This window comes from Quercus robur, chromosome 2, assembly GCF_932294415.1.
Source record: "Quercus robur chromosome 2, dhQueRobu3.1, whole genome shotgun sequence".
In the NCBI taxonomy this organism is placed as follows: Eukaryota; Viridiplantae; Streptophyta; class Magnoliopsida; order Fagales; family Fagaceae; genus Quercus; species Quercus robur.
In genome coordinates, this window is record NC_065535.1 from 40066955 (window position 1) to 40079902 (window position 12948).

Here is a 12948-nt window from a genome sequence, read left to right on the forward strand (position 1 = left end):
GGTTTAGAGACAAGTATTGCTGTTTCCACTGTGATCACGGCCATGACACGTTCGAATGCTATGACTTGAAGCAGCAGATAGAAGCTTGCAACAGATAGAAGCTCTCATCAGGCAAGGGAAGTTGCAAAGGTTCATTAATAAGGAAGGAACAAAACAGCCCCAAGGATAGCTCGTCTGGAGAGAAAACGAGCACCCTAGGCCACCCTTGGAAGACATAAGGATGATTATAGGGGGCAACGCGACCTCCAGTTTTTCCAAGAAGACATACAAGACTTACCTACGGATGGTTTAGAATGTCCAGTTGATGGGGTATGTCCTAAAGATGGCACGAATCAACAACCTCGTAATTGGGTTCACTGAGGAAAATGCCCGATGTCTCCATCACCCACACAACGATGCACTTGTAGTCAACATACATGTAGGGGATTACAACACCCACTGAGTCCTTGTGGACATCAAGAGCTCTACCGATATCCTATACTATCCGGCATTCCAACAAATGAGGATAGGGAAAGAACGATTGATTCCAACCAATGCACCACTCGTAGGATTTGGAGGAACAAGGGTGCATCTCCTAAGAGCGGTCACCCTGTCGGTAACAGTCAGAGATTACCCTCAGCAGATCACCAAGGATGTCACGTTCCTAGTTATTGATTGTTCATTTGCGTACAATGCCATATTGGGTCGTCCTACTTTGAATTCATGGAAGGCCGTAACCTCAACCTACCATTTGATGATCAAGTTTCCCACCAATTTCGGAGTGGGAGAAGTAAGAGGGGATCAAGTGGCAACACGCGAATGCTACATTATCATGCTAGAGATGAATGATCATTTGTAGACTATGTGTATAGAAGAACAGCGAACGATAGAAGAACCAGAGGAAGGGTTGGAAGAAGTACTCATTGATGATTCTAGGCCTGAATGAACAACGAGGATAGGCACTTTGGCTAGCCAGCCAATGCGTCAAGCATTCACGACGTTCTTAATGGAAAACCAAGACGTGTTTGCCTAGAGTCATGAAGACATGCCAGGAATTGATCAGTCGATCATAGTCCACAAGTTGAATGTATTGCCTTCATTCTCTCCCGTCCGGTAGAAAAAATGGGTGTTCGCACAGGAGCGGGACAAAGCCATAGCTGAGGAGGTTTAAAAATTACAGGAAGCAGACTTCCTATGAGAAGTGTACTATCCTGATTGGCTAGCGAATGTGGTGATGGTCAAGAAAGCCAACGGAAAGTGAAGGATGCACATAGATTTCACGGACCTAAATAGGGCCTACCCCAAGGACAGCTATCCTCTATCGCAGATTGACACCTTGGTAGACTCAACCACGAGACACCAGCTACTAAGCTTTATGGACGCATTCTCTGGTTACAACCAGAGCAAACTGAATGAGGTAGATCAGGAGAAGACTTCATTTGTAACCAGTCAGGGTCTCTTTTGCTATAAAGTGATGCCATTCAGACTTAAGAACGCGGGCGCCACGTATCAAAGGCTAATGAACTGAATGTTCGCCCATTAGATTGGAAGATATGTGCAAGTTTATGTCGATGACATGCTGGTAAAAAGTATACGAGAGAACGACCACATGAGTGACCTCCAAGAGACCTTTGATACCCTTCAGTCGTACAACATGAAACTGAATCCAAATAAGTGTGTGTTCAGGGTGACGGCAGGAAAATTCCTAGGGTTCATGGTGTCCCAGAGAGGTATTGAGATTAACTCAAACAAGATACGAGCTATATTAGAGATGACGCTGCCAACAAACATCAAAGAAGTACAAAGCCTAAATGGTAAGGTTGCTGCACTAAACAGGCTCATATCAAGAGCAACGAATAAGTGCCTACCTTTCTTCTAAACGTTGAAGAAATCGTTTGAATGGACAATTGAATGTCAGCGAGCATTTGAAGACCTGAAAGAATACCTCTCCTCCCCACCATTGCTGAGTCCCTCCAAACCCGGGGAGGAACTGTTCCTCTATTTGGCCGTCTCCCCAGTGGCGGTCAGTGCAGCCTTAGTCAGGGAAGAAGACAAAGTACAGAAGCTTGTGTACTATACTAGCAGGGTGCTCTGAGGCACGGAAGAAAGGTACCCACCAATGGAGAAGCTCATCTTCGCTTAAGTAACTGCAACACGTAAACTCAAGCCATACTTTCAGGCCCACATTGTGGTTGTATTGACAAAAAAATCTTTACGGAGGGTATTAAGTAGCCCTGAAGTAGTTGGACGGATGGCGCTATGGGCAATTGAGTTGAGTGAGTTCGACATACAGTATCGCTCACGAACGGCCATAAAAGGGCAGGTCGTCGCTAACTTCATCGCAAAATTCACCAACACGGAGGGCTAGGTGGCAGAAGCACAACTGCAATGGAACATCCACATGGACGAATCTTTTAACAGGCAAATGGGTAGAGCTGGTGTGATACTCCATAGCCCGGAAAGGGATAGGGTCGAGTGCATGGTGCGACTTGATTTCCCTACAACAGATTACGAGGCAGAATACAAAGCCTTGATAGTAGGACTGGATCTAGCAAAAGCAGCAGGAGCCACGAATGTAATGGTATATTGTGACTCTCAAGTAGTCACTAGTCAGGTTAACGGCGACTACGAATGCAAGGGCAAATACATGAAGAAGTACCTAGAGTGATGTGCATTGATAATAGCTTAATTTTGCATATTTATATCATTGTTAGAAAGAATTATCATACTTATTTTGAGTTAATTCATGCATTTTATATTTGGTTTTGAAATAATGGTGAATAATCAATTTTGTCCTTAATTGAATCTTATTGCGTGGATTTGTCTTTTGTAGGAGAATGGAATTAATTAAGTGGATTTGTGCAAAGAAGAAAGCTAATGGAATTTACTTTTACAAGGGCCATGATGAAGTTATAGACAGGCCAACCCAATTAAAATTAAGTCCAATTGAAGTAAGGAATCAAAGGTAATTTGCATCAAATCCAAATCCATTTCGGATTAGGATTCCAGACTATACATCAGTTAGTATTTTTGGCATAGCGTTCGATTCAAATATCCAATGGAGATGATTCAAATTGGGCTGGAAAGTTAACTTAAAGGGCTACAACTTTGTAGTTTACCAAAAGTCCGAAGTTAAATGGGCCAAAATAGTCGGTTAAGTGAAGCATAAAAATCTGGGATTTTCTCCAAACAGGAATTCAACTTGTAATAGGATTCCTTGACCTATTTTAAGGCTCTTTAGGGCAAAATTCATGGAGGGCTAAGGCTAGTTCTAGGGCTGAGATGCAAAACAGAAAATTGGAGCGAGAGGCAATGCCGCATATGTCTTTTCTGTAGCTTTTCTCCATGATTGCACTATGACTATTTCTTTCTCCATTTTATTTGTCTAGTTTAATGTTTAGTATTTTATTTTTGTGTTTTCTTACAATTACTGAGTAGCTAAATTTATAATTAGGTTTAAGGATGAAACCTTGTTAAGGATTATCAGTAATATTTATGTGATTTGATTTTTCCCACAATAGTTGTTCTTTATTAATTTAAATTGTTCTTACTTCATATCAATTGACTAAGATGAGATTCTAGATATGAGTTCAATCATGTTTTTCTCATGATTTAGGATTTATCTTAATTAGTTGAATGTTTGGTTTATTAATTCTTGATTATAAAATTGGATATCGCTTGTGATTTGTCTATCAATGGATACAATTTATGATTTGATTTTTAGAATTGGATATATCTTTTGATTTGTTTGGCTACGGATTCAATTGATGATTTGATTTTATACTTAAGAAGCGAAGAAGAACATGCTTTAAATATTTAAATAGAAGTTTTAATGGTAATATTTTTCATGGTAGCAAGATTGATTTCTAGATTATCATGCAGTGGTTGGGAAAAATTAATGATAATAAATATATGTTGATATGACTTACAAGGCGGATTCCAAAACTTTAATTCCTTTCCTTTGATTGTTTACATCTTTTTGTTGCTTTATATCTTTTGTTTAATTTTATTATTTGCTTAATTTATTTAATTGCAAACAACCAATTTTTATTAAACTAGATTAGGATTAATTTGGTTAACGTTTAATTAATTTTCCTATGTTCATTCAAGTCCCTGTGGGTTCGACCTCGTTCTTGTCAAACTATACTTCGGTACGGTTCGTACACTTGCGAGTATTTTAAAATTTCACAACATAGAGCAAGTGAAGAATCCGGTGAACAACCTCCACGTGAAGTTAGTTCAAATCCCAAGGGAAAAGAATAAGCCAGCCAATCGTCTTGCCAAGGCTACATCAGCAGAGTCTATGATTATCCCTAGTTAGGTACTATCCTTCGTTCAAATCGCACTACAAATAGACGGCATCAGTGTGTAGGAGGTAGGTTCCAAGAACCATTGGACAACGCTCATAACATTGTACCTGAGGGACGGAGTGCTACTCGACAGCAAGGAAGCTGCAAGGAAATTGAAGGTTCAAGTAGCGGGCTTCGTTCTAATTAAAGACATTCTATACAAAAGGGGCTTCTCTCAACCATACCTAAGGTGCCTCATCCCCGAGGAGGCAAACTATGTCATAAGAGAAGTCCACGAAGGAGTCTGCGAAAACCACTCTAGATCGCGGTCGTTGGTGCGCAAACTAATTCGGGCAGGATACTACTAGCCAACCATGCCAAAGGATGCCCACGCATACGTCAAAGCTTGCGACAAGTGTCAGAGATTTGGCAATCTCATTAGGAAACCGAAAGAAAAGCTCACCCCAATGATGACCCTATGGTCGTTCGCTCAATGGGGGTTGGATATCATGGGCCCGTTCCCAACGACAATTAGACAGTTGAAGTTCTTGGTGGTCGGTATAGATTACTTCACCAAATGGGTAGAAACGGAAGCCCTGGCCGCCATCACTGAGAAGAACGTGCGAAGTTTTGTATAGAAGAACATCATTTGCAGGTACGGTATATCTAGGGTACTAGTCTCAGACAATGGGAAACAGTTCGACAATGACGCATTCAGAGACTTTTGCTCACAACTTGGGATCAAGAACCATTACTTATCACCCGCCCACCCATAAGCCAATGGACAAGTTGAGGTCACGAACCGATCCTTGCTCAAAATCATCAAGACTTGGCTTAAGGGGGCAAAGGGTATATGGCCGGACGAACTACCAAGTGTTTTGTGGGCATACAGGACAACAACGAGGATGCCTACAAGGGAGACCCCGTTTTGGCTAGCATACAAAAGCGAGGCAGTCATCCCTGCTGAAATAGGACTTACAAGCTACAGAGTAGGGAACCATGATGAAAGCAAGAATGATGAAGTTATGCGCCTACAGCTTGATCTGGTGGACGAAGTAGGAGCAACAACTGAGCAGTGGTTAGCATGGTACCAAAATCTCATGGCCAAGCACTACAACTCCAAGGTCAGATATAGGTACTTCTAGGTAGGAGATCTTGTCTTGAGAAAGGTAATGGGTGCCACAAAAGACACCTCCCAAGGGAAGCTAGGACCTAATTGGGAAGGACTATATAGAGTTGTATCATGGCATAGGAAGGGAACCTACTAATTGGAGACACTAGATGGGCATAAGTTGCATCACCCATGGAACACAGAGCACCTAAAGAAGTACTACCAGTAGACAAACAACGACACTCCTCATTCCCAGTTTATTTCCTTTTAGTTTAATTTTTATAATCTACAGTTTCTTTTAAGCCCAAGGGCAAGTTTTTTATTTATTTTTTATTTATATCTTTTAAGAACAATTTTTATATGCATGTTTACCACAATAATAGGAGTTATTTAGAAATGCCGTGTATACTTTCTACAATTCAGCATGTCCAAAATGGACAGGCTCACCCAAAGGGGTGATTTCAAATATTAAGTCCAGGTAGATGGGCATAAACCAAAGGGGGTGAAATGTTATGTCCAAATGCACGGGCTCATCCCTAAGGGGGTGATTGGAAATGTTAAGCCCGTGTGGACTGGGTCATCCCTAAGGGGGTAAGTTGAAATGATAAGCCCGAGTGGACGGGCTCATCCCTAAGGGGGTGATTTGAAATGTTAAGCCCGAATGGACGAGCTCATCCTTAAAGGGGTGATTGGAAATGTTAAGCCCGAGTGGATGGGCTCATCCCTAAGGGGGTGATTTGAAATGTTAAGCCCATATGGATAGGCTCATCCCTAAGGGGGTAAGTTGAAATGATAAGCCTAAGTGGACGGGTTCATCCCTAAGGGGTGATTTGAAATATTAAGCCCAAGTGGACAGGCTCATCCCTAAGTGGGTGATTTGAAATGTTAAGACTAGGTGGATGGGGTGATTTGAAATGTTAAGCCCGAGTGGATGGTCATCCCTAAGGGGGTGATTTGAAATGTTAAGACCCAGTAGACAGGCTCATCCCTAAGGGGGTAATTTGAAATGTTAAGCCCAAGTGGACAGGCTCATCCCTAAAGGGGTAATTTGAAATGTCAAGTCCAAGTAAACGGGATCATCCCTAAGGGGGTAATTTGAAATGTTAAGCCCAAGTGGACGGGCTCATCCCTAAGGGTAAATTTGAAATGTCAAGTCTAAGTGGATGGGATCATCCCTCAAGGGGTGAGTCGAAATGCTAAGCCCAAGTGGACGAGCTCATCCCAAATGGGGTGATTTGAAATGTTAAGATCAAGTGGACGGGTTCAACCACACGTTGAACTCAAATCTCAAAAACAATAGAGTAGACGGGTTCAACCACACATAGATATAAGATCACAGTGTCCATTAAAGGACGGGTTCAAAAAAAAAAAAAAAAGCATGTCCGTGGGATGGACAGATCTGCTCCTGGATTAATATGAAATCACAAGTCCGCATATGAAAGGACAAAGACATGATACAGAAAGCAAAATTTGAATAAACAAACACAAGCAATGGGTAAAAAAGATAATAAGTAGAAGGCCACAAAAAGGCCAATGTTTTACATTTAGAGTCAATGGAAGAAATACATTTCTCGCAAGTGAGCAAAAGTAATAATTTACAAGTTAAAGGAAAAACTACAACTAAGCAGCAAGGGTCTCTTCATGCCTCTCTTTCATGACCTGATCCCCCTCAGGATGACGAGCGGCAACCTCAACGAATTTCTCTTGCTCAAATTGGCTAGCATCTTCGTCACCCTGAGGGTCAGGATTGGTGTCATCAGCAAAGAGCTCATCAGTTCCTTCGAAGCCAAAAGTTAGGCTGAAGTCTAAGCTTAGGCGTCGATGGAAACGTGTGAAAGGTCCAAATTAGGGAACGATGCTTTAAGCTAATAGAGACAATCATCAAAACCGTCAGTGAAAAAGCCACCAAGCTCCTTCAAGAGGGCGTCAAAGTCGCAATACTCCCGAACCGCAACCTCCTTAGCCTAACGGAGTTGATTTTTTGTCTCCGTGATCTCTCTTTCCTTGTCCTTGAGTAACTTTTTTCAATGCTTCAATGCTTGCCTCAGACTCCTCCAACAACTTCCTGGTATAATCTAGCTTGTTAATCTGAACGTCCTTCTAAGCTGTCAGCTCTCAAAGTTCTATATCTCTTTGTTCGACCTTCTCCCTTAGACGACTTATCACCGTCTCATGGGATGTACAGCAGTCCATTAGATCCTTCAGCATTTCCACCCCCTACAAAAATCAAAAACGTATTAGTATAAAGAATAAACAAAACGGACAGATAAAACAAAGTGGATGGATACATACCTGAGTGAGACTGAAGAGACCCGTCTCCCCCATAGCCTCCGTGGCATGGTTTCCCAGGTTCTCATAATCTTCATCCTTAATGATTGAAGAAATCTATTTAACTGCGTACTGGGAGTCCTCGCGAAGGAGGACGGGGGTTTCTTGGTGATAGGTACCTCACCCGTCATCAACCCCTTCCCCTTGCCTAGCTTAGGGGGCAGCTTGCCGGTGGCGGCAGTCTCATTAACAGTTGGCTCTGCAACCACTTTGGGCTTCTTAGGTGGACGGTCCACCTTTTCAAACGGCTTCCTTTTAGTGGACTGGTGGGCCTGGCCAGTCACCTTAGGTGCCTCATGTTTCTTCTTAGCAGCTTAGGCCTTGATGTAAGCTCTTCTCCTGCTCTCTTCCATCTCTGCACAAGGGTGGATGGATAAAAGGTTAGATAACTTAAAGCAAGGAAACCACAGTTAGTCAAAAGGAGTCAGATAACTTGGGCGACAGACTTACGTTGGCAGATTTGAGAATCGTAACGACAACAACTATGGTCGGTTCTAGGCCTTCGCAGTACTAGTGGAGGGTATCCAAGGTGACAAGCTTCGCCCAAGTTCTTTCCGACAATTGAATTTTAAAAATTTGTTCCAAGAAACTCAATTGTTCAAGAGAAACTTCCGAATAGTCTCGAGCTGCAATAAGAGACAGTTAGTACAATAAAATAAAATAAAAAGAAAAAAAGAAAAAAGGAGCTAGTCTATTGCCAACGGATACCTACCAAACAGGGGCATTATACCCCAAGTCTTGTCCACTGGCATGAACTCTTGGTCGTATTCGTGACAGATCCAACTGTCCCCCTCAAGGAAGAAATACCGACTCTTCCAGTTCCTATTTGAGTTGGGGGTATCACATACTAACCTAAGAGACAGCTTCCTTGGCAGGAAGCTATACATCCCCTTAGACTAGACGATCTAGGATGGACGGTAGCAGTGGAAGAACTCCTCCACCGTCAACCTACGTGATCCTTTTGAAAGAACCCCATACAGAACTTTTGCACCAAGGAATACCCTCTAGGCGTTCGGGGAAACTTGGGTGACAACCAGCCCAAGATATTGCAAGAGGCGATGGTGAAGGGCACTTAGTGGAAACCTAAGTCCTACTTTGAGCATTTACTCGTATATTGCAACATCATCAACCCCTCGGTAGTAACATTTCTCCAATTTGTATGGTAGACGAATTGGTATGTGGTGTGGAATTTGGTATTTCTCCCTAAGGGTATTAAAGTGTTTTTCCTTGATAGTAAACCTGAAGTCATTCACCGTCCACAATGGAAGGAGGATGAACTCTCTAAGGCCATCCGGTCCTATGACGGATTGGGAGGGGTTTTGGCACTGACTAAGTTGTCATTAGAGTCACTCTCAAACCCATCCATGTCCAAGTCCTCATCCCTTGTGGAAGGTGAGGAGGTCAATGGGTTCCTTTCGTCACTTGAGGTACCGGGGTTGCCTTGACCTGACAAATTCACCTCATCGTAGCCCTCTCCTTCGCGAACCCACGATTGCTCACTTAACGCACTAGACATGTCACCTACACGTGACAAATAAACCCTAAGACCCTAACGGTTTCACATAGACGATGAGGTGTTCAAAATTTAAAATAAATTGTAAGGGGATTCAACATAAAAAATACTTACCAGTTGAAAAGAACTGCAAGATGTGGTTGACGGTTGCACCAAGTAGGTGGAAAGCAGAGTCAATAAGTAGACGAATGCACTCTAATTGAAGATTTGTTGTGAAAAGCAAAAAATGAGAGGGAAGGAAGTGCATATATATAGAGATAATGTCACGAAAGACGAAGGGACGCTTCGGTTTGAGTGACTAACCACTAAAAACGCGCCGCATACCCCTACAACATTCATGACCCTAGGCTAGCTTGTTAATCAGAATGCATCTCCTAAAGTTAAAATTAAACCGTCACTCCACGGATCCATCCTGACCTTATGCGATGGACACATGAAGTGAGGGCAGTGGCGACGCCACATTCATGTCAGGGTGTTCCCAAGAACACCCTGACCTGAAAAAAAAAAATATATATATATATATATATAATAATTAATTTTTTTATTTGTTTACCTTCTAAAAATAATTAGGAACACCCTCAACAAAAATTTCAAGCAAGCCCACTAGGAAAAAAAAGCCCAAAAAAATTTTGAACTAAAATCTGGGAAAAAAAAAATTGTAACAGGCAAGCCCACTAGGAAAAAAAAGCCCAATATACTGAAAACAGAAACCCACGGATTCTCAAAAAAAAAACTAACCGGTACAAGACTAATCGATGCAAGCCTAGCAAAGAGTAAACCCAGGCCACGGATTCTCAACAAATATAATAATAATACCCAATCATATTTTAAACTAAAACAATTCCTAACCTAATAAGAACCTCACGTCCTCACTTGAAGCACTTCTCAACAGCAGCAGCAGTGATTTAGCAAGGCATTGAAGGCAGCAATTCTAAAAAAAAAAAAAAGACTCAACAAGGCAGCAACATCAACACTGAATGCCCAGAGTAGCTCTGTGACGGTAAGATCGAAGATTGACTTGGCCCAAATCGGAGATTGCGAGATCGACGACAGCAAAAGCGAGATCTGTGATGGCAAAAGTGAGATCAGGAAATAAGAACCTTAGCCTTCAACGTGCCGTGGCGGCACCGCCCCTAACCTTAGGCAAGTATTTCAGTTCTCTCTCTCTCTCTCACATACTCAATACTCATAGTCTGACTTGTGTTGCGACTTGTGAGTCTTGTGACTTAGACTTATCTTTTGACAATATAATTGCTTAGCTTTTGTCTTTTTGTGTAAGTGTATGTAAATATGTAATTGTGTTGAAATTGCTGATCGGCTCTTGTCTGAGTTGTCTCTTAGTGTGGGGTGGATAGGGCCATGGCATTGAATTGGGGCAGTGGTCTGTGGTTCCTTAAAAGTAAGTGAATACACATTATAAAAGACACACACACACACACACACACACACACACACACACACACACACACACACACACACACACACACACACACACACACACACACACACAAAAACTATGTTAAGCAATTTTGCAGTGTAATATTATTTAATTACATATTTATGTTTTAATATTCTAAAACAGTAATTGTTATGTAATAACTAAATGATTTGAGTGTCAAAAAAGAAAAACTAAATGATTTTTTTTTTTATTTGAGGTTTACTTATTTTGATCAATAATTTTATGTTGTATAAGAAAATATAAATATATTTTATTTTTAATTTTTTTTAGAAACCCCGAAACACCCTAAAACAGTACGTTGAAATAGATCGATATCGAAATATTTCGTTCCACTAAACAAACTGAAACAGGGTCTAAAACGGTATTCATAACATTGCTTTCAAGCAAAAAGAAAAGGCTAAAAAAAAAAATTAAAAAAAATTAAAAAAAATTGAACTAAAATCTAAAAAGAAAAAAATTGTAACAGAGACTCTGAAGAAAAAAATTGTAACAAAGCAAGCCCACCCAGGAACACCCTGAGAAAAATTCCTAGAGTCGCCACTGAATGAGAGGGCAACTGATGAGGATAAAAAGGATGTGGACGGTTTCACCCTGTTACATCGTCCATAAGCAAAGGAGCTTTAAGCTCGTAATGGAGGGAGACGGTGCATGTATGCAAGGAGACGGGCTCTCCATGACGGTCGGATAGAAAGCTGACAGATACAAAGTGGACGGTGGCAATGCCATGTGACATCCACATGACTTAAGTAATCTCCAAGGACCCTAAATGGAAATATCTTGTGCTCTATGATTTACCATAGTCAAGGAATCTCAATATGGGAAGAATCTAGCAAAATACTTACATTTATTGAGGTTTTTCTCCACAAGGAAGTACCTTTTTGGCCAAGCTTGGCCAAGAAACAAAAGTCGGTCCTACTCTACTATTAAAACCCCAAGCCCTCAAAAAACAAAGTACGCATAATTCACCCCAACTCTGGTACTCTAGAGTTACGAGAACTTCTTTAACTTAACCTTCAGAGGGTCTTTGGCCGGTACCACACCGGTACTCTCCCGAGGTCTTCTTGTTATGTGTTTGCAGGTGTTGTCTTGAGCGCGTGAGGACCGTGCGACTAACTGACGATTTTCGGCATCATCAATATTGATATAGAGTTACAATTTGATAAGATACATTCAAAACAAAACAATAGATAAAGATAAAGATAGAAGAGTCCTATTATCTAGCTACTCCTTGATGAATTGATCTTATCTTTATCTGATTTTGTGTTTGTGTTTGTTTGTATCAAAAAATTCTGCATATAATTTTGCTTCAATAGATCTAACCCAGCCACAAACCCATTGAGCAAACCTGATGCCGCCGGCATTACACAAAGCTGACCTAACTGCAAAGCCATTTCATCTTCATCCTTCGTCTAAGGGAGAGAAGAGAGAAGAAAATCCATTGATTCAGAGAGAGGAGATGAGCGAAAGTGGAAAGAGAGAACAAAGTGAGAGAGACAAAGATAGTGTGAGAGTCAAAAGAGATAAGAAAGGGGAGAGAAGAGAGAAGAAATCCATAGATTCAAAGAGGGGATGAGAGAGAGAGAGAGAGAGAGAGAGAGAGAGAGAGAGAGAGAGAGAGAGAGAAGTGAGACAAGGAGAGAGAGTTAGAAGAGATAAGAATTATGAAAAAAAAATACTAATTTTTTTTATAATTTTGTAGTTACAATAAATTGTCATCTTTAACAGTTTACTATAGCTAATGCCAAAAATTTTAACTTTAGCATCACCATTGCAGCATTTTTTTTAATATTTTGGTGCTAAAAAGAGCAATTTAGCTTTTTCACACCACCATTGTGAGTGCTAATGCTAAAATTTTAACTTGTTTTTTATTCATCTCTCTCTCCCTCTCTCTGGTTGCTAGGTTGATTTCGTAGGTTTGGTTGTTGGATTTTGTAAATTCCAATAGGTGCCCTTGATGCCGAGTTTGAGGTGGTTGGATTGAATGTTACACTAGAATTACTTCGAATGAACATTTAGTGGAAGATTAATATACATATTCACTTCCTCCAAAGTCTAGTCCCATTCGAACATTTTCTCACTTGCACTAACAAAATCAAACCGGAAATGAAAATTTGAAACATGGTTTCAGTTGCCGAAATCAAAATCCAAGCAAAGCCACAATAAATTGATGAGAAAGAGAAGTTGTGGCGCTTCTTTGGTGCCAATTTCTTTGCCACTTTTTTTTGGGGTTTTAATTCTTTGGCTTTTTTTTAACCCCTTCATTTCACAC